Source organism: Pleurodeles waltl, chromosome 1_2 (genome assembly GCF_031143425.1).
Source record: "Pleurodeles waltl isolate 20211129_DDA chromosome 1_2, aPleWal1.hap1.20221129, whole genome shotgun sequence".
In the NCBI taxonomy this organism is placed as follows: Eukaryota; Metazoa; Chordata; class Amphibia; order Caudata; family Salamandridae; genus Pleurodeles; species Pleurodeles waltl.
The window spans coordinates 27811454-27838051 of record NC_090437.1 but is presented as its reverse complement, the minus strand read 5'-3'; positions in this window follow the sequence as shown (position 1 = coordinate 27838051).

Here is a 26598-nt window from a genome sequence, read left to right as displayed (position 1 = left end):
ACATTTAAAAAAAATGTTTTTTATAACCCGGGAGGATTCCCTTTGGGACCCCAACACCAGAGCTAAGGGGTAAGGGTATTTGTACCCTTGCCCCTTTTATATTTTTCATTCTTTTTTTTCTGGGACTCGGCTGAAGCTGAGTCCCAACATGGCAGGTAACACTTCCTAGTTTGAAGTGTTGGCAGTCAATCCGATCTCAGCAGGACATTGGAAGGGGTCCTGAATCTATTGTGTCCCTAGATATACAAATTTGGATTGCCTTTAATGTCTACTGAACTGATTTAAACGAAATAACAAAAAGGGCTCTTTCAAAACCAAGAGCCACTTTTCTGCCAAATTTGTGGTAATTCCGTCTAGTGGTTTCTGCAGTATCACTGTTCGAAATCTCAATGGAAAAATGAATGGGAAAAACATGATTTGGGACCCCTCCTTTTTTCTTGTCCACGCTTAACAGACAGCAGCTGAAGTGAGCATGGTATTTTCTTGGAAACGTTTGTGAAAATTCATCAAAGGCGCCAAAGTTCTCAGCAATCAAAAAACTATTTTTCCATAGAAACTTGGTTCTAACTAAAACTACCTAGTGGCGATCGCCACTAGGTTTTATATATATCTACAACCTAGTGGCAGTCTCCACTGGATAGTAGTTTTTAGGTCTGCTTTTATATAGAAAGAACATTTTGTAGTTTGTTAATGAGGTTGATCTTCTTTCATGAATCTTCACTAAATGTTCTAAAAAGAAGTTCATGCACCTCAGGTCCTTAATGGAAAGTTTTGGATTGATCCATCAAGCGGGGGCCAAGAACAAAGGGGGGCCCTGAAATGCAAAATCCTCATCTATTTTACATTGATTTATTTAAGATGGGCTACAGGAAAAACTGCTAAATGGAAATGCATCAAATTCATCCACGCTAGATCTTGCTCTGCAGATTGTGCTTTTGTGATTTGGTGTAAATCAGTTCAGCAGTTTTTGAGAAATTAAGGCTGAACAATAATTGTATATTTGGACAGTTGGGCTGTGGGAGTCCTGTGGGAGTACAAATGTGTAAATAGAGGCCTGTGATTGTTCGAGAAGCACATTTTTCCTTTGAGACTTCACACTCTCATGGGAGCAAGAGGGCTTACGAGTCTCATGAGAGTGAGCACTCTGAATTTGAGGTGTTGAGGAAATGTGATAACACCTCAAATGTGATAAAAAAAGCTATGTAATAAGGCAACAGAAAGGCATGCTGATCCCCTGAGTTTAGAGAGAAGGTATCTAAAAGATAACTACCATGAAGAAAATAAATGTATATTGTTTTAAAATAATGTTTACGATCTTGCGGGACCCTCGTAAGATCGTGAATAGTATAAAGGGGGGATGATTTCTGATTTCACTCTATTAGTAGGAATGCATATTGTGGTCATTGTTTTTGAAAAGAAGTGTTTAATAGATAAATACTGTGATGAGTAATTCCTATTTCCCAAAATAAAGTTACGATCTTGCGAGACTCTCTAGGGATCATGATCAGTAGAAAGGAGTAGGTGATCTCTGAATACACTGTATTATTCACACTTGCTACTGTAGAAAGCGGTATTAGTGATGATGGTGTTTGTCAGTTTAGTAAATATGCCCATCCGCTTTGTAAGTGTTGTGAGTAGGGTGTAGTCTCTTCCCCCACTCTACTATACACAGCAATTTTCAGAGAGTGGGTGTTAGGAGGCAGGACAATCCATCTCCACTCACTAGGGGGGTGTTAGCAGGCAGGACAATCCCTCTCCACTCACTACTTTCTTACTACTTACATCTGTCACCTGAGAGAGAGTTCTCAGCGGAGAGGCCAGTCTCTCTCCACACACCCAACTATACACACCCATTATCTGAGTTCTGAAGGGAGAGGCCAGTCGAAGCACACACTTTACTACACTAACACGTCATCTAAGAGAGGGGTCTGACTGGAGAGACCAGTCCATGTACACACCATAATTCACACACCTGTCATCTGGTTGAGAGGTCTGTTAGGAGAGGTAATCAATGTACACACCCTCCTACGCACAACCATCATATGAGACAGTGTTCTGATAGAAGATGCCACTGCATGTGCACCCCCTAATAGGTACACAACTATCATCTGAGAGAGAGGACGTCATGGAGAGGCCAGTTTCTCTTCCCACACCCTACTAAGCATGCCCATTATCTGAGTAAGAGACCTTGAAAAAGACACTAGTTCATGTGCTCACCCTGCTATGGACACTAATTACCTGAGAGAGAGGTCTCACAGAAAAAAAAAAATATATATATATATGTATGTATGTATATATGTATGTATGTATATATATATATATATATATATATATATATATAAATATATATATATATATATATACATATATGTATATATATATATACTGTTAGAAATGGGGTCTTTGGTTGGCAGTCAGGTTACCCCCGTCCAAGCAAGGACCCTCCCTCTAGTCAGGGTAAAAGAGAATTACCCCCAGCTAAACCCAGCTTACCCCCTTGGTAGCTTGGCACAAGCAGCAGGCTTAACTTCAGAGTGCTAGGTGTAAAGCCTGTGTACCAACACACACAGTAACTTAATGAAAACACTACAAAATAACACAACACAGGTTTAGAAAAATAGAAAATATTTATCTAAACAAAACAAGCACAAACCGACAAAAATCCACAATACACAAGTCAAGTTATCAATAAAAATGCAAAAAGAGTCTTCATGTAATTTTAAACACAACGCTAACACTGTTAGCGTGAAAATGTACATGGATGTGTCAAAAATAACCCCGCACGGGTGAGTGTGCATCAAAAAGGGCTTGCGATGCATCAATATCACTCATGAGCGAGACCGTGCGTCATTTCTCCTTCAGTCGAGTTGCCGCACGTTGTTTCTTCTCTCCGCAGGAGAGCGATGTGTCGATTCGAACTGCACTCTCAGGTCCGGGCAGGCCTTGTGTCATTTTTACACACCCAGCAATGGTTGCGTCGGAAATCCAGCCGCACGATGGTCCGAAAACCACACAGCGCGGGTTGCGATCTCACCAGCCTCCATCAGCAATGGTGCATGTTGTTTCACCAGCTACGTGCATTGATCTCCCAGCAGCACAACAGGCGAGCATCGATTTCAGCCACAAAGGCGTCGCCACATTGATTTTTCAGCCACAGATCGGAGTCGCGATGATCTTTTCACCACACGGTGGTCGGTGCGTGGATTTCTCACTCTTGGGCTGCCAGCTTCTCCTTTCAGGGTCCTAGGAACTGGATGGGCACCACTTGGCAGAGTAGGAGTCTCAGAAGAGGCACCAGGTGCTGGCAGAGAGAAGTCTTTGCTTTCCCTGAGACTTCAAACAACAGGAAGCAAGCTCTAAATCAAACCCTTGGAGAGTTCTTCACAAGAAGGAAGGAAACACAAAGTCCACTCTTTGTCCTCTAGCAGAGGCAGAAGCAGCAACTGCAGGATAGCTCCACAAAGCACAGGCAGGGCAGCTCTTCTTCCTCAGCTCTTCAGCTCTTCTCCAGGCAGAGGTTCCTCTTGGTTTCCAGAAGTGTTCTAAAGTCTGTGGTTTTGGGTGTCCTTCTAATACCCATTTTGCCCTTTGACATAGGCCTACTTCAAAGCAAAGTCTCTCTCTTGTTTGTGAAATCCTGCCTTGCCCAGGCCAGGCCCCAGACACACACCAGGGGGTTGGAGACTTCCTTGTGTGAGGGCAGGCACAGCCCTTTCAGGTGTGAGTGACCACTCCTCCCCTCCCTCCTAACACAGATGGCTCATCAGGAAATGCAGACTACATGCCAGCTCCCTTTGTGTCACTGTCTAGTGAGAGGTGCAATCAGCCCAACTGTCAAACTGACCCAGACAGGGAATCGGCAAAAAATACAGAATACACTGTTCCTAATAAAGGTAAACACAGGGTAACCCTTAGGTTAGAAGCTAATGCCCTCACACATCCAATTGGATGTCATGCTTCATCATCGGGCAAGCTCCTCATCAGACCGGCACTGCAATGTCTGACGGGCACCCCTGGACAGGGGCACTTTGCCGGAGATCTTTTTCTCAATGGCACGTTGCCGAAAGTGAATAGTGCCCCTATTTCGGGTACCACGTGAACGAGGAGAGAGAAGAAGTGAAAACAAGGGAGTTAAAATTGACTCAAAACCCTAAGAGAACATCAAACTTTAATGAAAACAAGGGTGATGACCAAGGATAAAAACAAATAGGAGAGTGAGGGTTGAAATAATGTTCAGCCACTCTCACATTATGCCTAGAAGCAAGAGTTAAGGAAATACCCTAAACCCTAAGACAAAGGGGTCGACATGTTTTGTGTCCTAGCGGTGACAAAGGATCCAACGACACTTCATCAGGACCAACACATATATCTCACTATTTCTCCTAACAAAAGTATAAATCGTCAAACCTGTCAGTCATATTAAACTCCAGTCACTTATAAAAAGACTGCACATCATGCTAGTCAGAGGTAAGGGTCAACCTGTTAAGGAGACATAAGGATATCTAGATTATGTCACACATTAACTTTAAACAATATATGCACACACCCCCCCTATGGGTGACACGCTGTGTAAACGCAGTGGATTCATGCTCAGTGGTAACATAAGGAACCAAAAAAATCCAGCAGCTTACCGTCCCAATTAAAGGATCAGGTGTCATAGTAAAACACGAGCCCAGAGGAGAGTAATGATACTAAAAAGATACGGTACAGAGAAATAATAAGGGCTAGTCACAATTGTAATGACAATCAGGATTTTGCCCTAGAGAGTGCATGCATCATTGAGAGGTTTGCCCAAAGGAGTTATCTACCAAAAATTCTCAAGCAAGCCCAAAATAAGGTCAGAAATATAACACAGGAATAAGCTGTCTTCAAGGGTGGGACTTCCAAAAAAGATAGGGGCAATATGGATAACAACACACCCAGGGTCATTACCACCTTCAACATATGCCCCTACAAAATAAAGGATTTCATGGAACAAAATTGGAGCTTACGCAAAGCGGACCCAGTTATAGGGAAAGAGTTTAGTGATGTCCCTGCCATCACATATAGGAAACACAAGTCTATCAGGGACTTGGTAGTTTATAGCCATACCATATCAAGAAAACAATTGGATGGTTCCCAGCTCAGTTTTCTATAAATGTGGCTCTTGCAAGGCGTGCAGGGGTAGTGATGATGTGAGTGCATACACCCTACCTAAAGGTAGGAAACAAAAATCAGGACTTTCATCACTTGTACCTCTCATGTTACAGTATATGTCTGATGCTAGTTGGCCTCTTCAAAATACACCCGTATGGATCGTGTTGTCTTTGAAATTTTTTAATGAACGTTCTGTGATTTTGGATGATCTGGATATGAGTTTGTGGAGCTATAAATGTAGAAACTGTCCCCCGATAAACATGCTAAAAGATGGTGACTGATGAAAAGAAGAAATTCTCCTACTGGGACAATAGGCCGTTGTTGATTTCATATGCACAACTCTTATCCAATGGTTTAGTCTGTAATGTTTATTTTAATGTGCTTCATGGTGTGGAACACTGACATTGATAAAGGAGCTTGCCGACTCGTGTCTGTTCTTTTGCCATTCTGAATAAAGGAATGATGACCTTCTACCCCAAGAGTGCTAGTCTTTTCTACTTTTGGAGCTTGTTATATTTCCCCGATTCCACCCTTGCGCAACCCAGCACCCTCCCAAGAGTGCAAGCAGCTTTGGTGGTTAAGGAGAGAAATATATATATATGTGAACAAGACCAGGTTTGGCCGAAACACGTTATGGTTGACATACTGCAATAAAATGTGGAGAGAAGAAATTGGTGTCTGTGCCCAGTCATTTTCATTGTAGAAACAGCAGTGTTGATCTTTCTATCCATCTATCTATCTATCTATCTATCTATCTATCTATCTATCTATCTATCTATCTATCTATCTATCTATCTATCTATCTATCTATCTATATATCTAGCTATCTATCTAGCTATCTATCTCTCTGTCTATATAAATTGGGCTGATTGCAGAAGTCCTCTCACTTTTTGACCCCATTTTTCAACTGATAGTGGTGTTTTCTGACTCTGATTGTGCTCTGGACACTGGTAACAAGTCCCAGGGTCAGTGCTCCGTTTAAAATGGTATATGTAAATTAGGCATACTTACACTTTTGCCTAGTTTGCTTAATTTGCAACCTACCTATAGTATATGGTAGGGAATGTAGGTTTAGTAACCCCAGTGTATTTAGGGCACCTGTGGGTGCACTTCTGTGGTCTCTGGTGCAATTGTAAAAGCAGACTTGCTTTGCTGGCTGTTTTTAAATTAAAAGTAACCCAACATTCCACTTTGGAATTAAAAGTACTTCCAAAGTCTTCTACTACCATACTTTACATATAAGTCATCCCTAAGATCGGCCTTAGGTGCCCCAAGGGCAGGGTGCAGTGTAAATATAAGCAGGGACTTTATAAAATATGTTGTATACACACCGGTTAGGGAAAAACAGCCAAAATAATTTTCCCTCATTTTGCACACTAGCTCTGTAGGCTAACATTGGGGGAGAGGCTGTATTTTAAAATAATAAAGTCTCAGTTCCACTAGAAAGGAGCTAAATATGACATGTTTGATAACAAAGTAAAAGTTAGACTAAATTCAACAATTGCCAATGTTGGATTTGTTCTAACTAGTACAGAGAAAGAATTCTCAAACTCTTTCTGAAAGTTACCAAAATCATCCATGTAGTACCCTTTCCTGATTGGTCAGCCTCTGGCAGCCTCTGGCAGCCTGCGCCAAGCTACCTTAATGAAGAGCGAAGTTACATAAAGACCACCAAAGTCAAAATGACTATCCAAGTGATTTAGGCTTTGATGAATGATATACTTAGAATTAGATATTAGGGACACATTGAAAAGAAAAATGCTTTTGTCAATTAAAAAGGGTGAGATCACTTTTTAGTATCTAACTTAAATATTCATCGTTTAAAAGAACTAAAGCAGGAAATGATCACCTAGACTAGAACCTTAACCTTTTGTGTGCATGTCTGAGACCTTGACCACTAGGACAGAGTTGATTCCTTACTGTACCATGTCCAGACTTAGCTATGACATTCAACCCACATATCTTTAGGGGAAAAAGACTTCAATGTTCCTTCACTAGGAATGGCTAACAGTGAAAACACTAGAAAATAATTAGACACACTGACAAGCGATACTAGGATTTGAACCTTCAGCCTACTGAGTGACAGCACAAAACCTTGACTGTTAGGCCAGAAGTTGCTGTTTGCTCTGCATCTAAACATAACTGCCACATTCAGACCAAACATCTTGCTAGTCCAACTCTTTGAAGTCATTGTATGAAGAGACCATTGCTCACTGTGCCACTGGGATCAAGCTAGCCTAGCTGATGAGTGGTGAGACCCCAGAACCGGTTCCAGGATGCTTTTTTCCAGTTTTGTACATAGCAGATATTTCTACCAAGTTAAATAATCAGTCAGCCCGCTCCCCCTCTCTTGGTGGTCATCAATTATCCAACATGCTATGTGCAGATGACCTGGTATTGCTTAGAAGCACTAGAATGGGTATGCAAAAACTGCTGAATAACGTAGAAGGATATGTAAGAATAAATGAATTAGAAATAAATCAAAGTAAAACTAAAATGATTGCCCTTAACTGCAGACCTTCTAACCAATGCAAGTAGTATCTGAATGGAAAGACCATAGAGGAAGTAACCTCATACAGATACCTAGGAGTTACGATAGACACAAGAGGCGATTATGTGTCCCAAAAATGAGGGATATAAAACAAGGCACAAGCACTCATTCATGCTTTATGAACGCTTGCAAATACCATTCCTTGCCATGCTCTGAATCCATTGACAGCTATAATGGGAGCAAAATTACTTCCAACTCTCGCATATGGGACTGAAATAATGAGGGGGATGGAGGAATCTCTCCTGGACAAACTTTTGGTAAAGGCGTATAAGCATGTCTTCCGATTACCAGGAGTTGCTTCCCCGGCCCAGGTTAGACTGGAATTTATGCTGGACAAGCAATCACTGACTCAACCCACGGCATATATCAAATGTTGCTACAAATTGTGTCATGCCCCAAAAGGGATGTTGGCTAACTTAGTGTTGCAGGAAATTACTTTGGAAAGAGGCAATAGTAATTCTAAAAAGTATCTGGAAAGAAGCCTAATACATCTGTATCTAGTTTATGTATGGGATCAGTCGCTCCCTAACCCGATATTGAATAAATCAAGTAAATTACACACCTGGCTAGAAGATGGGGAGGAACTGGCTAAAAGGTCTCATGGCTGGTTGGTTCTTAATTATGCTAAAGCACTCAAAGAATCACCATTATTGGCCCATTCACTGAAAATTAAACAATGCTTTCTAATGCTAAGGCTGGCCGATATGTCAATGCTAGACCTTATGCCAAAATGGAAGAAGGTGTCGCAATAGACAACCAGCAATGCCGCCTATGTCATCTGGCAGTAGAAACCCTATGGCATGTGCTCTGTATTTGTCTAGCTTTGGCCAGTGAAAGAAGACAAATGCTGAAGAAAGAACTAAGGGCCATATGTACGAAAGCTTTTTCCCATAGACACAGAATGGGTAAAATCCTTTTGTACATCTGGCCCTAAATGAATTAGGAGTGAGATCATTTAGACAAGTCCTAATTGAAGCACTTAACCCAAGAAACACCATAATGAACATTGGGCATGTCCAATTTCTAGAACTTTGTATTTCCCTAATCACCCCGCCAAAAAAAAAAAAAAAACTAGGTCCCCCCTATAAACCCTAGTGGGCAAGAACCATGCCAGGGGCGCTGGATCATACTACTACAAAACATGAAAACTGCCTACTGTGAAAAAACAAGTTGGAAAGTGGCAGGGCGGTTAGTTCATGTAGTCACGTTTTTAATTGTTCTTGTAATTAAGTCCTATATTCACAGTTGGAGCCAAGTGGGGTTAACCTGCCAAATGTATTAATTATGTCTTGTTTTATTGTACTGATAATGTTTTATTGCACTAATAATGTTTTGGCCAGTTTTATGTCGAAGGAATGTTTTATGGTTTTAATTAAATAATAAAATATGACTGGGGGTGAGTGTTTTAAAAGTTTCAGCACTCCATCCATCTTCTTGTTGTGAAAACATTGAAATGATAATGTCTCTCTCTCTTCCATTCCTTCGTTGGATGGAAGAGAGAGAAAGATTTACAGGACCCTAGGGGGAGCTTCAAGGCCCCCACTGTCCTAGCCGGCAGTTTTACTTTACCGCTGACTGAGCCAAAATACACACACTGAAAAGAGTAAAAAAGAATCTCTGGAATGCACTTCTTAGTCTAAAGAAGACATTTACTAAATCACTTTGCAAGGCTCATCAAGTAAGGTCAGTACAACTGAAAGTGCAGCTGTAAAATGTGCGCAACAATAAAGTGAGAACATATACAAACAATCTTCAGTCCTTAAACTGCAAATATATACATGCCAAGATACAAAGACCTATATTGATATATATAGTCATACACAATGCAAAGCAAATAATTAATAAAAATTCATCACCATGGGCCCAATCTGGTCCTTCATCTATCTCCCAGTAGCTGTTAGCCGTAGACTCCAAAGATCAGCTATGAGAGAGCGATCTCTACCCTCTTGGGGTGTCAGACATTGAACATCAAAATCCTGACCGAAGTCTCTGACTCTCCCACTGTCAATCGTGGGTCTCTTATATACCTTAAACAAGCCAGAGGAGAGAGTTCTAGAAACCTCCCCCGCTCCCTGTTATTCAAAGCTACCTGAGCTCAGCTTTCGAAGAAAGATGTTGGAAATGGCCAAGTTCCCAAGGTGTCCCTCACAAAACTAAACCTTTCCCTGCCGTACATCCTTATCTTGCTGACTGACTAACTCCTCCGCATTATGTCCTAGCCCTTGGTGAGAAGGAACATGCAGACATGCAGATTAAAAACATGAACAAGAAAACACGTTGCATAACATGTTTTGCATGGAAAAATACTTGCACCTTTAATGTGGTGGTAAAGCTAAGGCTAAGCTGACTACAAAATGGAGTCTGTAACTTGTGACTGCTAATATGACGGTGGACAGCTAACCCCAGTGCAAAGTGATGTGACACGGAGTCAGTGGTCAAAACACAAATATCACAAAATAGCAATGTTTCCATCTGTTTTCCCGCGTGCATATGTGTGTGAAGGGAAACAGATGAAAACTTCACTTTTTGCAAGTTAGAGCTGTTTAACTGCTCTCACCTGCAGAAAGTGCAGTGTTTTCTCTGACTTAGCGGGAGCTGTCAAAGCTCCTGCCAAGTGAGAGCAAACAGTGATGTCCTGGGGTGTGGGCAACCCAGGACAAAGTAGAAGTCAGACCTGGGGAGTGGTGGTTCCCAGGGCCAATATAGCTCCTCGAGGGGGGCCATGCGGCCCCCTCCAATGATTCAATTATCCCTAGAGAGGAAGAGGTCCCGGGGCTGCGGCATGGCCGAGCGCTCCCCGCATTGTACTTCATTGAAGCCCTGGGGAGGTGGTGGTCACTGAGGCTGTGAGGGGCAGCGTGGCCCCCATCATTCCGTTTCTTTAAAGCCCCTGGGAGCTGATGGTCCCTGGGGCTGTGGTGGGGCCGGCTGGCCGTATTCAATTTCTTTAAGGCCCTGCAAAGGTGGCAATCCTCAGGATACAGGGGGACTGGGCATACTCCCTGCATTCAATTTCTTTAAAGCCCAAGGGAGGTGGCAGTCCTTGGGGTAGTGGAGGACCGGGTGGCCCCCCGCATTGCATTTACTAATAGGCCTGGGGAGGTCGCAGTCTCCAGGGCTGCGGTAGGTCTATGTGGCCCCAGCATTCAATTTCTTTAAAGCTCGGAAGAGGTGGCAGTTCCTGGAACTGCGGGGGCCTTGTGGTCCACCACATTCTTTATAAACAAGCCCCAGGATGGTGACGGTCCCTGAGGTATCAAAATGCTCTAGGAGGGGTGCCCTGTGCACCCCCTCCTTTATTTCAAAATGCCCCTAGGACCTGGCCCACCCGGGAGCTTCTTGAAAGCAAGCGTGGGAGCCTGCACTTGTTTATTTATTTTTTATTTTTGCAGCGAATTCGCAGATACACCGTGAATTTGTGGCAAAAATTTTAAAAAATATTTTTTTGCCCTGGGGGTTCCGTCTGAAACCCCAGCACCAGAGCTAAGTATTCAGTGTGTCCCTAACCTTGCCCCTTTCCTTTTTGTATCTTTTTTTGTGGGACTCAGATGAAGCCGAGTCCCAAGATGGCTGCTAATACTTCCTGGTTGAAGTGTTGGCAGCCAATCAGAACTCTTAATTTCGCCTCCCAAGCTCGTTATTATCCGCGAACCCTTCACACCTCTAGATATCTATATTAAGTTTTTTTTAACATTTCAAAAAGTACTGAACGGATTTACACCAAATAACAAAAAGCACTCTTTCTGGACCAAGAGCTACCTTTCTGCCAAGTTTGATCTAATTCCGTCCAGTGGTTCAAGCTGTAGGAAACATACATTTTTTGACCCCTGCCTTTTTCTCAGCATTCGCTTGACGGATCACCCTGAAACTTTCGATGTACAACGAGATTCACAGGAACACACACTTTTGTAAATGTTATGATAATTCGTCAAAAGGCGCCAAAGATATAGGCAAATCAAAAAACGCATTTCTCAAATGAAACATATATATATATATGTATGTACAAAAAACATTATGGAATGTAGCAAAGTCAGCAATTTACAGAGAATTCTTTGGTATTTTCATTATTTCAGGCCTTGTATTTTCAAGCATCTCTGGATGTGTTTCTGGGTTCATCCCTTCATCAGCAGAGAGCAAACATGTCCTTCCTTTTTCAAAGGCCAACTGCCTGGCTGCTCAGCAGATTTAATTGCAGGCATCTGACATCTGTTGAATACCAGTTCTGTCCCAGTGGACGTCATGTGAGCTGCAAAGTGCATCCTGGTAGGGGTAGTCCTGCACATTTTAACATTATATCCCAAGATTGCTGAAGCCAAACAAAATAATAAAACACAGTTCATTACCTCAGTGGACAAATTCAAAGTAAGAAAATCGTTTTTGCTGCCAATGTTCCAACCTGCTGCTCTCAAAGGGACAATCCATAAGGTTATACATAGAACTGCTCCTTTATGCAGTGGTGTCGCTTTCATGGCTGGACAGTCCATTAAATTTGTACAAAAAAGAGTTGTCCTGGACGAAAGCGCACTTGTAACTGGTCATTATGGAATGTAGCAAAGTCAGCAACTTACAGAATTCTTTGGCATTTTCATCATTTCAGGCCTTGTATTTGTATTTTCAAGCATCTCCGGACGTGTATTTCTGGGTTTTTTCCTTCATCAGCAGAGAACAAATATTCCATAATGACCTGTTGTGAGTGCGCTTTTGTTCAGGACAACTCTTTTTTGTACAAACATATATATATATATATATATATATATATATATATATATATATATATATATATATATATATATATACACACACACATATATATATATATATATATATATATACATATATATATATATATGAACCCATGTGCACTTATCGTCAGCACTGCCACAAATGCGCTCACCAGTGCTTTTATTACGATACTTTAAAAACTCTTCGATAAAAGAGAAATCAGCACTTCAGCAGCATGAGTTCATCATTTTTATTTAGAAGAAGAAAAGGAACACCGTGTTTTGGCTCAAACCAAGCCTTGCTCAAGATTAAACACCATCACTGATACTATTGCTTTTGAACAATGTCATTTCCGCATTGCAATGTAACAATAAAGGATAAAACTTGAAAAATGCATCAAACACTGTTTCTGCCATATTATACCCGTTTCTATTCACCTATCAATACATTTTCATCCCCAGTGGGAGTTCAACTATTTTCACATATTATTTCAAAATCTATGATTCAAACTATATCTAACTAAGTGTTATAAATGTTATAAGATTCATCCACAGTGTATAATTAATATACCTTCCTCCAAATCATGTGTGGTACCTCATTACACAGTGTACACACACACATATATATATATATATATATATATATATATATGATATATTTGCAGTTAAAGATGTTGCAAACAAAATGTGATGGCAAGGGCAAGAGGTATAGTTATCTGAGGGCACAAGTTACAGTTACTTGAGATAACTCTAACAATAACAGTTGAATTTCTATGGTTTTATACGTTTAAAATGAGCCTAACTGTAACGCCCCTGTAACATTGTTTTTTTCAGTGAATGTATATATATATATATATATATATATATATATATATAAACAAAAATCATTACACAGCATTAGAGAGGCAATATTTTCTCATGGCAGGAATGATGCCGGCACCATTCATCAACTCGAAAAAGGTAATTTATTTTCTTATTTCTTGTACAGTACAAAGTGCATAGTGCTATTCAAACAAAAATGGCAACGCGTTTCGGCCTGAGCCTTCGACTGGCCATAGAGTTAGTTGTGAAGTTAGTGTATTTAAGACATGTGATCATCCAACATCCACCAATTAAAATCCATAATCATTACATTTCACTAAAATGGCATTTCATTATCACATTTTTCACCCAAAATAAAGTTTGTTTGTCTATAAACATTAATATTTCTTGTTGAATCAAAGTATAATTTGATGTACTTCACAATCTGATACTTAGTTCTCAAATGTATCCATATATAAGTACACTTCTATTTACTCTATCTCTGTTGATTTTTCTTCCTCTCTAATTGTTATTGTTTAAGTAAAGTGCCTATATGTAAACATTCACATTCCACACATCTATGAAGTGCAAAGAACAGGATTATTTTTCATTTTAAAGATACATCTGTTCTATGAATCCATATCCATATCCAATATATATATCTAGTAGGTAGTTATAGTTAGGACCATCTTTCCATAGAAGAAACACTGTTTGACTTGCCTGTACCTTTGGCACTGTTTGACGAATCTCCCCGAAAGTTTCCCCCAAAAAGTGCCCAGGTGATTCTTATTAAGCATAGAACGTTTCAGGGTGATACATCAGTTGGGGGGCATCTCCCCTGGTAATTCCCATAGGACCTTTAGACAGGGTGACAGCCCGAACTCCTGGATGGAATTACACAACATTTGGCACAAAGCTAGCTTTTAGCAAGTAGATTGTGCTTTTGGTTATTTGATGTAAATCCATTGACGAGAAATTAAGGAAAATCCAAATTTATGTATCTGAGGTCTTGACTAATTTGCGAATATTCGCAATTTATTGCAAATGCATGCACAAATAGAAGAGCTATAAATGACTGGCCACAACCTGAGTAGAACATTGAGGCTGCCATTTTATGTGTTGGGAAAGGGTCCCCCGGGCTGAAAATAGAAATGATAAGTGGGGGGTACCCTGACCACAGTGGTGTGATATAGGGGTGTTTTCAGGGTCAAATTATGGATTTAAAATGACTTTTCTTCACCATGTGTGGTATTCGCGGATATCCTTGGATAGCCTTGATTATTTGAGGATATTCAAGGGTATTTTCGAATATTTGAGGATATTCAAGAATAAGCAAAAATGTGCCTGTGCTGATTAAAATGGTGTATGCAAATTAAGTTAATTATAATAGGCTGTACCAACCTACCTATAAGTCGCTAGTGTATGGTAGTACATGCAGGTTTAGGGGTCCAGCATAGGTAGTACACCCATAGGTGGACTGTTGTGGTGCCCAGTGTCATTCTAAAGGCAGGCATGCCTTGCTTGCTTCCTTTAAGTAATAGTTATCCCCAAATCTGACTTTGGAATTTAAAGTACTTCTAAAATCCTAAATTACTTTATTTTATTTTTACATATAAGTCATCCCTAACGTATGCCCTAAGTGCGCCCAGGGTTGGGTGCAGTGTAACTATAAGCGGGGACTTTTAAAATATGTTTTATGAACCCTGGTGAGGGAAAATGCCCAAATTAATGTGTTCCCATTATATAGAATAGGCTCCATAGGCTAACATGGAGATATTTTATTTTAAAATATTAAAGTCTTAATTTCTTTAGGAAGGGGCTAAATATAGCAAGTTAGGTATCAAATTAAAAGTTATAATAAATGCAACAATTTTCCACTGTTGTATTTAATGTAACGTGGACAGGGAAAGAGTTTTAGAACTCTTGATAAAAGTTACCAACTTCAGCCTTGTAGTGCCCTTCTCTGATTGGTCGAACTCTGGCAGCCTGAGCCAGGCTGTCTTGATGAGGTGTGAAGTGGCCTGGGCTGAAACAAAGGAAGCATCTGGTGGGAGGAGATCAGCTTCAGCAGATGATAGAACAGGATGGAGCAGAGCAGCCAAACTATACTTCAAAGGAGTAAAAGGACATTTGGGACAGCAACTGGATCTACCCCATTTCTTGTAGCCCCAGACAACCAGGTGCCCCGTGATTAGATTAAGAGAGGGCTGGAAAGGGGTGTGTTAAGGGAACTTAGCTGCACCAGTGGGTGGACTCAGCCAGAGCTAAATTCTAAGATTGAATTCTTGCCATCTTGGATTTTGGAAGAATGTTGCTCCCTGTGATTGACTTTTGCCACACTTCCCAGGGAGTGGTCACTCAAGAGGCTGGTGGCCAGCATGTGATTGGACAGGAGCACCCCCTGCTTTTCACCCCCGGAACAATAATAAATATGGCAGAGCTGCCCAGCACTTCACATCCCTACTAGAAAAAGACAAGAAGAAGAATGACTTCCCTGCTGGACCGCTGGCTTACACCTGGATCCTGCACTCAGAAGGACTGCACCAGCTTCACAATTTGGGCTTCACCAAGAAAGGGACTTTGCCTCACTTCTACAACTGTAGAAAGAAACTCCCTCTAAGCTACAGGTAGAAAGGAGCTGACCAGAGTCCCCTGCATCAAGTCCTGCAAAAATAACCCCACTGACAAGTGGTCATTTAAGGATTTGAACCAGGTGCATTTTGCGAGTTGAAGTCCTAACCCCCAAGAAGCAACTCAGAGTTTCTGGAACCTTGGGTGAATTGTGAACACTTGAAGGATCTTAAAAGTACTTCTTGAAGAAGATCAGAAGTGTGGAGCAACTTTGGAAAAAGGCTCCATAAGTGGACTGATGCAACATCATGAGTCAAGCCGGCCAACACCGAACGCGACCCAGCCTGACTTGCAGGTTCATCCCTCTGAAAAGCTCTGGAGTGACAGGCTTCCAGGATTCGACCAGGGGGTGGTGGAAAGGCAATCCGATGACATTGCATCGAAATCAGCTTGCTGAGGGGGGTCGTCCGACGTCAGGGAAGAAAAGCTCCATAAAACTTTCGAAGTCCAAATGTAAAAGTTTGACTGATGCCTCCCATGCAGTGCATCCAAGGATGGCTCCAATGTGTCTGGCCTCAACTTTCAACTTGGTCCAGGATGAAGAGGGTTGTCCTGAAAAAATGTCTAAGTCCAAACATAGAACACTTGACCAAGGCCTACTGTGACGGATATCCGAAGAGGGCTTCAGTGAGGTCAGCCAGTTCAATAATTTTTTTTTCAAGAAAATGACTAAGTCTGAAGTTAAAATTTCATCATGGTGAGCCTCAAATTTTGGTATTGCCCCAGTTGAATGCAACTAGATGTCCCAAGTGGCTCTTTTGCTTTCTCGGCACTAGAAAACATTTAGGGGGTCATTACGACCCTGGCGGTCGGTGGTAAACGGCAGTAAGACCGCAAACAGGCCGGCGGAAAAAAAAATTGAATTATGACTGCAGCGGTTACCGCTGCGGTCATCCGCCACTTCACCATTCCGACCGCCATTGCGGTGAAGACGGCTGGGCTGGAGATGGTGGTCTCCAGCCGGGCGGTCGTCACTAGACCGCTGATGGTATCAGGACCCTGCATACCGCCATGGATCTCGGGTGGTTGGGAACTGCCATGAGATCCGTGGTGGTAGGCACTATCAGTGCCAGAGAATTCCTTCCCTGGCACTGATAGGGGTCTCCACCACCCCCGGCTACCCCCCACAAATCCCCCCCCAGGCCCCTCAAAGGTGGCACAACCCCCCTCCCCACCCGACCCCGAACATGCACATATACACACCCCTACACGCACACACCCCCAACATGCGCATATACACACCCCTACACACACACATACACAACGACAACACATACCTGCACACATACAAACAGACATGCACACCGTCCGACCCGCACACATTTCCCATACACACAGCACCCCCTGCACGCATACACTCACTCACTCACCTCCTCTACACTCCCACACGCACACCCCCATGCACGCACACAACACCCCCTTCCCTAACGGACGATCAACTTACCTTGTCCGTTGATCCTCTGGGAGGGGACGGGATCCATGGGGGCAGCTCCGCCACCAGAACACCGTCACCAGAACACAGCCACACCGAATCATGGGACGTGATTCAGTGGGCGGTGTTCTGTTGACGTGGCGGTGGAGGTTGAGCAACCTCCACTTTCCCGCCGTCCGCCAGTATGGCTTCTGGCAGCTTTTCGAACTAAAAAGGACAGCGGCCTGCCAGCGGTCATAATACGCAACGCAGAAGACCACCACCACTGGCGGTCTTCAGCACAGCGGTACCTCAGCGGTCTTGCGAAAAGACCGCCGAGGTCGTAATGACCCCCTTAATATTTAAAATTTCATATGTCGGGTTCTCTACATTGGATCTTTGTTGTTTTGTTGTCATTTAATGATAAAAATATACTTTATTTTCATAAATTGGTGTTGGCTTTTTACTGTGTTTTACTTATTTACTGTTTTGTTGATTTTGTTGAGCAAGGATTAATTTATTGAGACCATGACGGGCCCTAGTGGGGGTTTGTGTCATATTGCTAAGTGTAGGTACCTACCTGCCCTTACCAATAATCCACTTTCCAACATTGGCTAAAACAAAAACAATTGAGCTTTTGGGGATGCTTCAAATGTTAAGCCTGTTCATTTGGTAGGAATATGTGGAGAAAACAGGGCTGATTGCAGAGGACCCCCTAACTTTTTGCCCACATTTTTCACTTTTTGCTGGTGTTTTCCTGACTCTGAGAGTGACGTTGGTACTGCTAACCAGTCACAGGGCCTGTGCTCTGTGTAAAATGAGTATGCAAATTAGGCTAATTATAATTGGCTATGTTAACCTACCTATAGGTCCTGAGTATATGGTAGGGCATGTAGGTTTAGGGATTCCAGCATAGGTGGTGCACTCATAGGTGCACTGCTGAGGTGCTCCAGGTCACTTTAAAGGCAGGCCTGCGTTACTGGCTGCTTTTGAATTAAAGTTACATGCAAATTGGACTTTGGAATTAAAAGTACTTTCAAAGTCTCAAACAACCTTATTTTTACATATACGTCACCCGTAAGGTGTCCCCTAAGTGCCCCTAGGGATTGGGTGCCATGTAACAATAAACAGAGACCTTATAAAGTATGTTTTATAAGCCCCGGTGAAGTAAAATAGCCAAATTCGTTTTAGCTCACTGTAGTGAATGGCCCCCACAGGCTAAAGTGTGGTGACTTTATTTTAATTAATAAAGTCCCCATAAGGGACAGATACCTTGAGTTTGGTATCAAATGAATTGTTATAATAAACCTGCAACTTCCATTGTTGGATTTAATGTAATTAGTTCAGGTAACCAGTTTTAAGACTCTAATTGAAAGTTGCCAATTTCTGCTCTGTAGTGCCCTTATTTGATTAACAAGCCTCTGGCAGCTTGGCCAGGCTGCCTTGATGAGGTGTGAAGTGGCCTGGGCTGAACATAAAGGATGTGCCTGGGGAAGGAGATCTGCCTCAGCAGAGGGTGAAATAGGATGGGGGATAGCAGACAAACTGGTCTTCAAATGCAGGGAAGGACATTTGGAGCAGCTCAGGACTTTCCCCATTTCCTGCAGCCCCAGACAATTGGGTGCCCTCTTGATTAGATTAGGAGAGCGGTGGGTTTAGGAGTTTTAGCCACACTAGTGGCTGGGCTAAGCCAGATCTAACCTCAAAAAAACAGTTTCAGCCATGGTGGATTTTGAAGACTGCTGCTCCCAGGATTGATTTTTGCCATACTTCCTAGGAAGTAGTCATCAAAGGGGGAAGGAGCGTGCCTGTGACTGGACAGTCAGACTCCCTGCTTTCTACCCCAGGAGCAAGGATAAATATGGCAGAGTTGCACCCACACCTCAGATCCATACAAGGAATAAGCCAAAGAAGAAGAAAGACTGCCCTGATGGACCCCTGAGCTGCACCTAGACACTGCACTCTGAAGGACTGCACCAGCTGCACACTTGGGCTTCACCAGTAAAAGGACTTTGCCTGTCTTCTACTGCTTCAAGAAGTGACTCCCTGTTTGCTACAGGTACAAAGGAGCTGCCCAGAGTTCCCTGCATCAAGTCCTAAAAGCAGAACCCAGCTGACCAGCGTCCAGTGGCCATTTAAGGATTCTGACCAGGTGCATTCTGGGAGTTGAGGTCCCAACTCCCAAGGAGCAACTCAAAGCTTCTGGAACCTTGGATCAAGTTGTGGACACTTCAAGGACCCGAAAAGGACCTCTGGAAGAAGATCCCAAAGTTTGGAGACTTTTGGAGCAACTTCATAAGTTGAAGAGGTGCATTGTGGGAGCTGTAGTCCCAAACACCAAGAGGCAAAGCACAGCCTGTGAACCCTTGGAAGGTGCTGTGGACCACTTTCCTGAATTAAGAAACACTTCTGAAAGTGAATGTAACAGTGTTATCTCATGGGTGGCCTGAACTTTCCCTGTCCAGTGTGACCTTTTTCAACCCTTTGAGCTCTAGTCGCTTCTATGCGCTAGAAAACATTAAGGCCCATATTTATACTTTTTTAGCACCGCATTGCGTAATTTTTTTATGCAAAAGCTGGGCAAACTTACAAAATACAACTGTATTTTGTAGGTTTGGGCCGCTTTTGGTCAAAAAGCGGCGCAAATACAGCGCTAAAAAAGTATAAATATGGCCCCAATTCTTTAAAAAATTCATACCTCCGGTTCCCCTTTAATCATTTTGGTGTCATTTTAAAGACAAAAATATGATCTATCAATTAGTGTTGGATTCTTATTGTGTTTTACATATTTACTGTTTTGTGATTTTTAAATGCTTTATACACTTGTCTCCTAAGTTAAGCCTTGTCGCTCGTTGCCAAGCTACCAGGGGTTGAGCTGGGTTTAATTTTTTGAGACCTAACTATACCTGAGGGGGGGTTAGTGGTCTATTGCTAAGTGAAGGTAATTACCTGCCCTTACCAATAATCCACTTTTCAACAATATGACAACATTTAAATTACACAATGGAAAAATGATGAAGATCAAGGAATGGATAAGCTGTGAGACCTCACACGAGGTCTATGTGTTGGAGCGTGAGTGTGAAAAAAAGTGTGTGCGTAGAATAGTAAACAAATAGAAGTTACGTATATTACAGCATCTCAGAGCCATCACTAATAAAGACACAACGTAGTCATTGGCCAAGCACATTTGGGAACTGCACTATGGTGACAGATCTGTATTAAGGCATTATGATATTTAACACATTAACCCTGGCCGTATAGGAGGTAATCGAGAATTACAGTTACGTAGATGGGAATCCAAATGGGTTCTCCTGATGGGGACCGAGTCATCATGGGGACTTAATGCAGATACAGAGTTACATGTACACTTATGATAGTATCGGAGAAGTGAGTGATATTGAGTTGTAACTTCCTTTTAGAAGTCACCCGGACACTTGAATATAGGTACACCTCAGATGGATTAAGAGTTCCTGAGATAATGTTGGTGACATGTGTCTCTCCCCTTGTAAATGTGCTTGTTGCAAAGCATCAGTGGGCCAATAAGAGAAAAAACAACATATTATGATTATGTCGACAGGTATTATAACAGATGAGGAGGTAATTATATCAGTCATGAGTATCCATTTGGATTAACATGAACTTGCATTTTTGATGGAAGATAATGTAAGGTATTGGTGTTACTGCAAACAATGATTTAGTATAAAATGTTTATGTTGAAATGGGTACTTTACCAGAAATCAGCCCATCACACAGTTTCCTTTTTATGAACTATGACATTGTGGGAATAATATTGACATCTGGGGGGGGGAATTAAGAATAGAACATGTGATTTGGTACTTTACCATGACGGAATTTGTAATTTCTGTTCAGTTCTCTTTGATTTATTAATATTAATAAATAGTTTGTACTCTGTGGCATTGGTATTGTGGCAGTATTTGATTTGGGCCACTATAGGGAAATGATAATGATGAAAACAGTAACTCATCAATAACTAATTTATGATGTTATTCCCATTTATGAATAATAACAGGGTAAAAAGATAAATACAGGAGTGAACAGAAAGCATTATTGTATTTGTTGTATTTTATCTGCTTATTTGGTACTTTACCATGATTAGGTTTATTGTTTGTTTAATTCTCTCTTTAAAAATCAAAAGTAGGATGTGAATAGGGTTTACAGCATGTTTACTTATTAATTAGTGGTGAGATGTACTCCACTGTTTATAGACATTCTGGATATGTGAACCTCTAAGGCCAACCAAAGGCTCCGGCTGAAACACGTTGTCATTTTTCCTCGCATCCTGCACTTTATGGTGTGATTTGTAATAAACATGTGAACTTCGAACTTGTGGTGTGGTGCTGCTGGTTCTTTCTGTGACTCCTGCATGGGGTAAAATACTGGGAGTACGCTGTAGAGGGACGACTACATGTATATATATATATATATATATATATATATATATATATATATATATATATATATATATATATATATATGTGTATATATATATATATATATATATATATGTTTTCCTCCACCGAACACTTTTCAGAATGGGTGATCCTGCCCATGAAAGTGGCCTCACGTAATTATATTCCCAACAATGCTCCAAAAAGAACACAAGGAGTCTGTTTTTAGAGTCTTAAAAATGCACAGAAGGTACCATTTGGATAATTAACATAGTCATTGATAACAGACACTTCGCTGTTTGAATTGCTCATGCTACCATGCCATCATCATATGGACCCTATTGGTCTTAATCATGGTAATTGTGGGCTTACTTTCAATCATGTAGATGTCCCTACTCACATGGGTTAATGCCCCACTGTACCTGGAGCATGACCCTCCATGTTATCTCATCTTCTTTAATTCAGAACGGTTCAGTTGTCAACAATAAATTGCAAATTTCATTCCCATTGTTCAGCCACTAAGCACCTTATTTCTCTAGCCACATGCCTGTAGTAGCGAGTCTTGTGACAAGGAACATCCATTATCGCAATGACCTAACATCCTCTAGGGGGGGCAACGGTTCTGTTGAGTTCTATGGAATCTCTCTACAACTGCCACTTAAGACTCTCCAGTGAACACTTTTTAGAACGGGTGTTCCCATGGCCAATTTAAAAACAATGAAATAAAAAGAAAAGGGCGAAGAGTACAGTTACCCCAACCCCCTAGCCCTGGTCCATGGGTACCCATAGGAGATTTTAAAATTCATAGCAAAATGCGCAAATTTGTTAATTGCGCCATGCATGTGGTCTCCCATGCTTGCTTTTAATTTTACCCCCAGGTGGGCCAGGTCCCAGGGGCAGACATATTTTGATTGTTAAGCAGGGGTGCTCATGGGACCCACCTCCTATGCCTGTTAAAAGTTTTAAGGATCACCACCACAACGGGCTATGTGTAAAAGCTATGCAGGGGGCAGTGTGGACCCCTCCCTCACTCAAGAGACCACCATCTCCCCAGGGCAAATTTCAAAATATGTGTAGGGGAGCCCAGGGGCCCCCCCTCTGGACCCAGGACCACCATCTCCCCAGGGCAAGAACAAAGACAAAAGCGGGCAGGCCACACGGACCCCCTGGCTCCCGAGGACAACCACCATTCCAGAGCAGCAACAATTTATGTAATGTGGGAGGCCATGAGAACCCCCTGGGCCCCAGGGACCACCACCTCCCAGGAGCTACTATAGTAAAATTATGTGAGGGAGCAGCAGAGACCCCCCCCCCCCCGGCCCCAGGGACCACCACCTTCCCGGGGCTATAATATAGAGTGATACGGGCTGTGCTGGCTCTCCCAGGCTCAAGGGACTACCACCTCCACAGTTCATATTTCTAAAACAGGAGGCGGGCCACGCGGCCCCCGCACCTGGGCCATATAAGACCCCACCGACCACCAATGACCCAGGGCCAGCTCAGTGCAGTAGAGAGAGGGAGCTGTGCGGCCCCCGGCCCGGAGCCCTGGGGACTGCCACCCCCTAGGGCCAGCTCCTGCTACCTCCTGATGTACCCACTCTCAGGAGGTAGCTGTTTGCTTTTCTTTGGCGGAAGCTGTGGCAGCTCCTACAAAGCAAAAGCAAACATAACTCCACTCCGAGCAAGCTGGAGCTTCCCAGCAAGCAGAAGCTTTAAAAATGCTCCCGCTTGCTGGGAGCTGAGTTTTCATCTCTTTCACTGCCCACTGTCCTGCAGGCGGGTAAAGAGTTGAAACTATTGCTCCTGCATGTACGGAGCTGCATTCACAACAGCTCCCTGCATGCTGGAGCAATGGAGGCTCATGCAGGAGGAAGGGAGTCAGCTGGGACCATGGGGTCCTTAAGCCTCCTTCCATAGCCCTTGCAAGAAACAAAAAAATACAAATTATTTAACTGTCTTTTCGCTGCAGCACCACCTTGTAAGGTTATCTGATGGAGAGGCTCAGGAACAATCACATTGGTAAAGTTACAGAAACAAAGAGTCACTGGAGACATTTAGGCAGATGTGATGTAGGCAATGCAATATACATTTACTCACCAAGGTAGCACTTGCTAATTAACCCGTAGAAAGTACTCCATTTGGGTAGACATTCTGCACAAAATGCTGGCCTCTTCTTGGATAAATACGCAGGGCAAGTTTCATTTTGGCGCGATGATCATCTCACAGAAATGAAATCTCAATGGGAAGCATTTAGAGATATAAACAAAGCAGGTGCCCAAGTTGAAGCTCCATTTCTGTAAAGTACTAATCATCCAAATTTCTTGAGCATTGTGAAGGCAATGCAAGTGTTTTTCTGTGCATTTTCACCTTGAAAAATTATCTATACTCCTTGAGGGAGGGCTTGGGTAGTTATCAGGGGTTGCCTTGGCCCTCTGGCAAACCCCCACTGCACACAAGTGAAGGCCGTGCATGGCGCTGGGTTGGGTGGTCAGAGGGGACTGGCCATAGGGTCTGACTGCAGACCAGGTCATGTGTCCAACCTCCGTCCATGGCCGTGTGTGGCACAGGTTGGTTTAACATATAGTAAATAAAATGACTACACATTTTTTCAAAAACATAGAAATTCACTGAAAAAAACAAAGGTTACAGGATGGTCATAGTTAAGAAATAGAATTAAAATAAAAAGTTCACTTAAAAAAACATGTTACAGTTAGACTCACATTTTAAACATACAAAACCATAGAAATTCACTGGCACAATCAAAGTTATTTCAAGAAACTCTAACGTGTACCCTAAGGTAACTATGATTCACGCCCTCACCATGCACTGCTAATTACCTCAGATATTACAGCACTCATGACATGTTTTATATCATCATTGATATCACTACATTTGCAGTACAATTATTGACGTGTAAACTGTGCATGAATATACTACACAGTGTTGTTGTAGTTCAGACCACATTTCGATAGGTAAAGGATATTTGGTTTGCTCATACCTTTGGCTCTGTTTGAGAAATCTTCACTAAACTTTCCACAAAAAAGGTTGAGTCATCACAGTTCTTTCTCTGGAAGGTTTTGGGGTGATCACTCAAGCAGGGGCTGAGAAAAAGAGGATTCCTAAAACACATTTTCCCATGCAATTTTGTAGGAAAATTTAACTGTGGTACCATAAAAATGGCTGAACGGAATTACACCAAATTTGGCAGAAAGCTAGATTTTTGTCCAGAAAGCATGCTTTTTGTCATTTGGTGTGCATCTGATCAGACTGTTTTGGGAAATTAAGGTTCAAAATGTATGTATATATAGCACCCCAGCTGTGCACTGCGTTTACCCTCACATTTTATATCACTCATGAAATGTTTAATGGCTGCACTGATCACATCCCTAATAACATATGAAAACCTTTAGCACCAATCTCCTAGAACTCATGTTGTCCCTAGCTCTAGCTTTCCATCACTTCATTGTCTTGGCACCTCAATTTCCATATATCTCACACAGATTCCAATAATCTCCTCAACAACCTGGAGGTGCTGAGCTTCTCAATATGTAGTTGGACGAACACACCTGGCTACTTGCTTGATCCACTTTTCTCCAACATCCCCCTCCTCACTTTAAGACTCCTCTTGCTTTGATCACTACCTGACAGGATTTCACATTCTTGTCTTCTCACACAACTCCCCTCCGCCCCTACTCTATCAAGGTCTCCAAATGGAACAAAATCTCTAGCAAAAGTTAGAACCTAGACTTCTCTAAACATCCACAATACCTTGCTACTGACCTGACTAAGCCACCATCATTTTCACGACTTGGCACACTAATGCTGTCAACAAACTGTCTCCTTTCAAAATTTGCCTTATCTCTTGATACACTTCTCATGCCAACTTGCATTCAGAAAACATTAGGCAGCTTAAACTCCACTGCAAACATCTTGTGTGTCCCTAGAGAAGCTTGTATGATTATCAAGATAGATAAAGCCACTAATCAGGCTAGAGAGAATGTACTGTTAAGGTCAGAGCTGCATCAGCTCAAACATCCTGCGATTCTGGATGATCTCTCCAGGCCTAAAAAACATTTAATGTGACCTTGTGTAATGTAGCTATCACTAAAGTGCTCCAATACCTTTAGGTCGAGTTTGCACTATAAAAAAAAAACAACAAAAAAAACCTGACCCTTCATCTCATTTAAGACAAAAAAGGCAACTCGTCCTAGCCTCCACATCCACAACTTTAAAGGAAATTTTCTCCATTGTGAAGGAATTACCCTCCACCTTCCACCTCTTCACAATTCATCACCTCCTCCTTAGCCCTCTGTTTTGACCTATCCTGACCTATCCTGCTTCTATAATAAGATTAAGCTTATCTACAGTAAAGTAACTCTAACCTGCACTCACAATCTGTTGCCTTTCAAAACAGAAGATGACACTAGGATCATCTTACCTATCAAATATGGCCTACCCCACAGCCCCTGCCCACATTGTATTTTCTCTCTTGGACTAGAACTCATTGTCAAGGCCCTTATTACTCTCTTCAATCCCTCGCTGTCTACTGCCTCTTACCACTCTTACAGAAAACATACCATGGATCTGCCCCTTCAATCGATCCCTAGGTCCTGACTAACTAATACTCTATTTTCTTCTTTCTTATTCAGCTAAAATTCTAAAAAAACTGGTTAATCATCAAATCATCTCTTACCTCGACTCTCTTCAGCTTCTTGATCAATCTCAAAAATGTTTTAGGGCTAACTTCAGCACTATGACTACCCTCATACTTTAATATATGATAAATGACTCATCACCAACAAAGGAGTCAAAGTTGTCTTTATTCTGTTAGACTTATTAGTGTCTGTTGACACAATACCCAGTGCCATCCTGCTCAAACACCCCCATAATGTGCCATCTGCCAATCAACACGTTCCTGCTGCCCTCGCGTGAGTAATT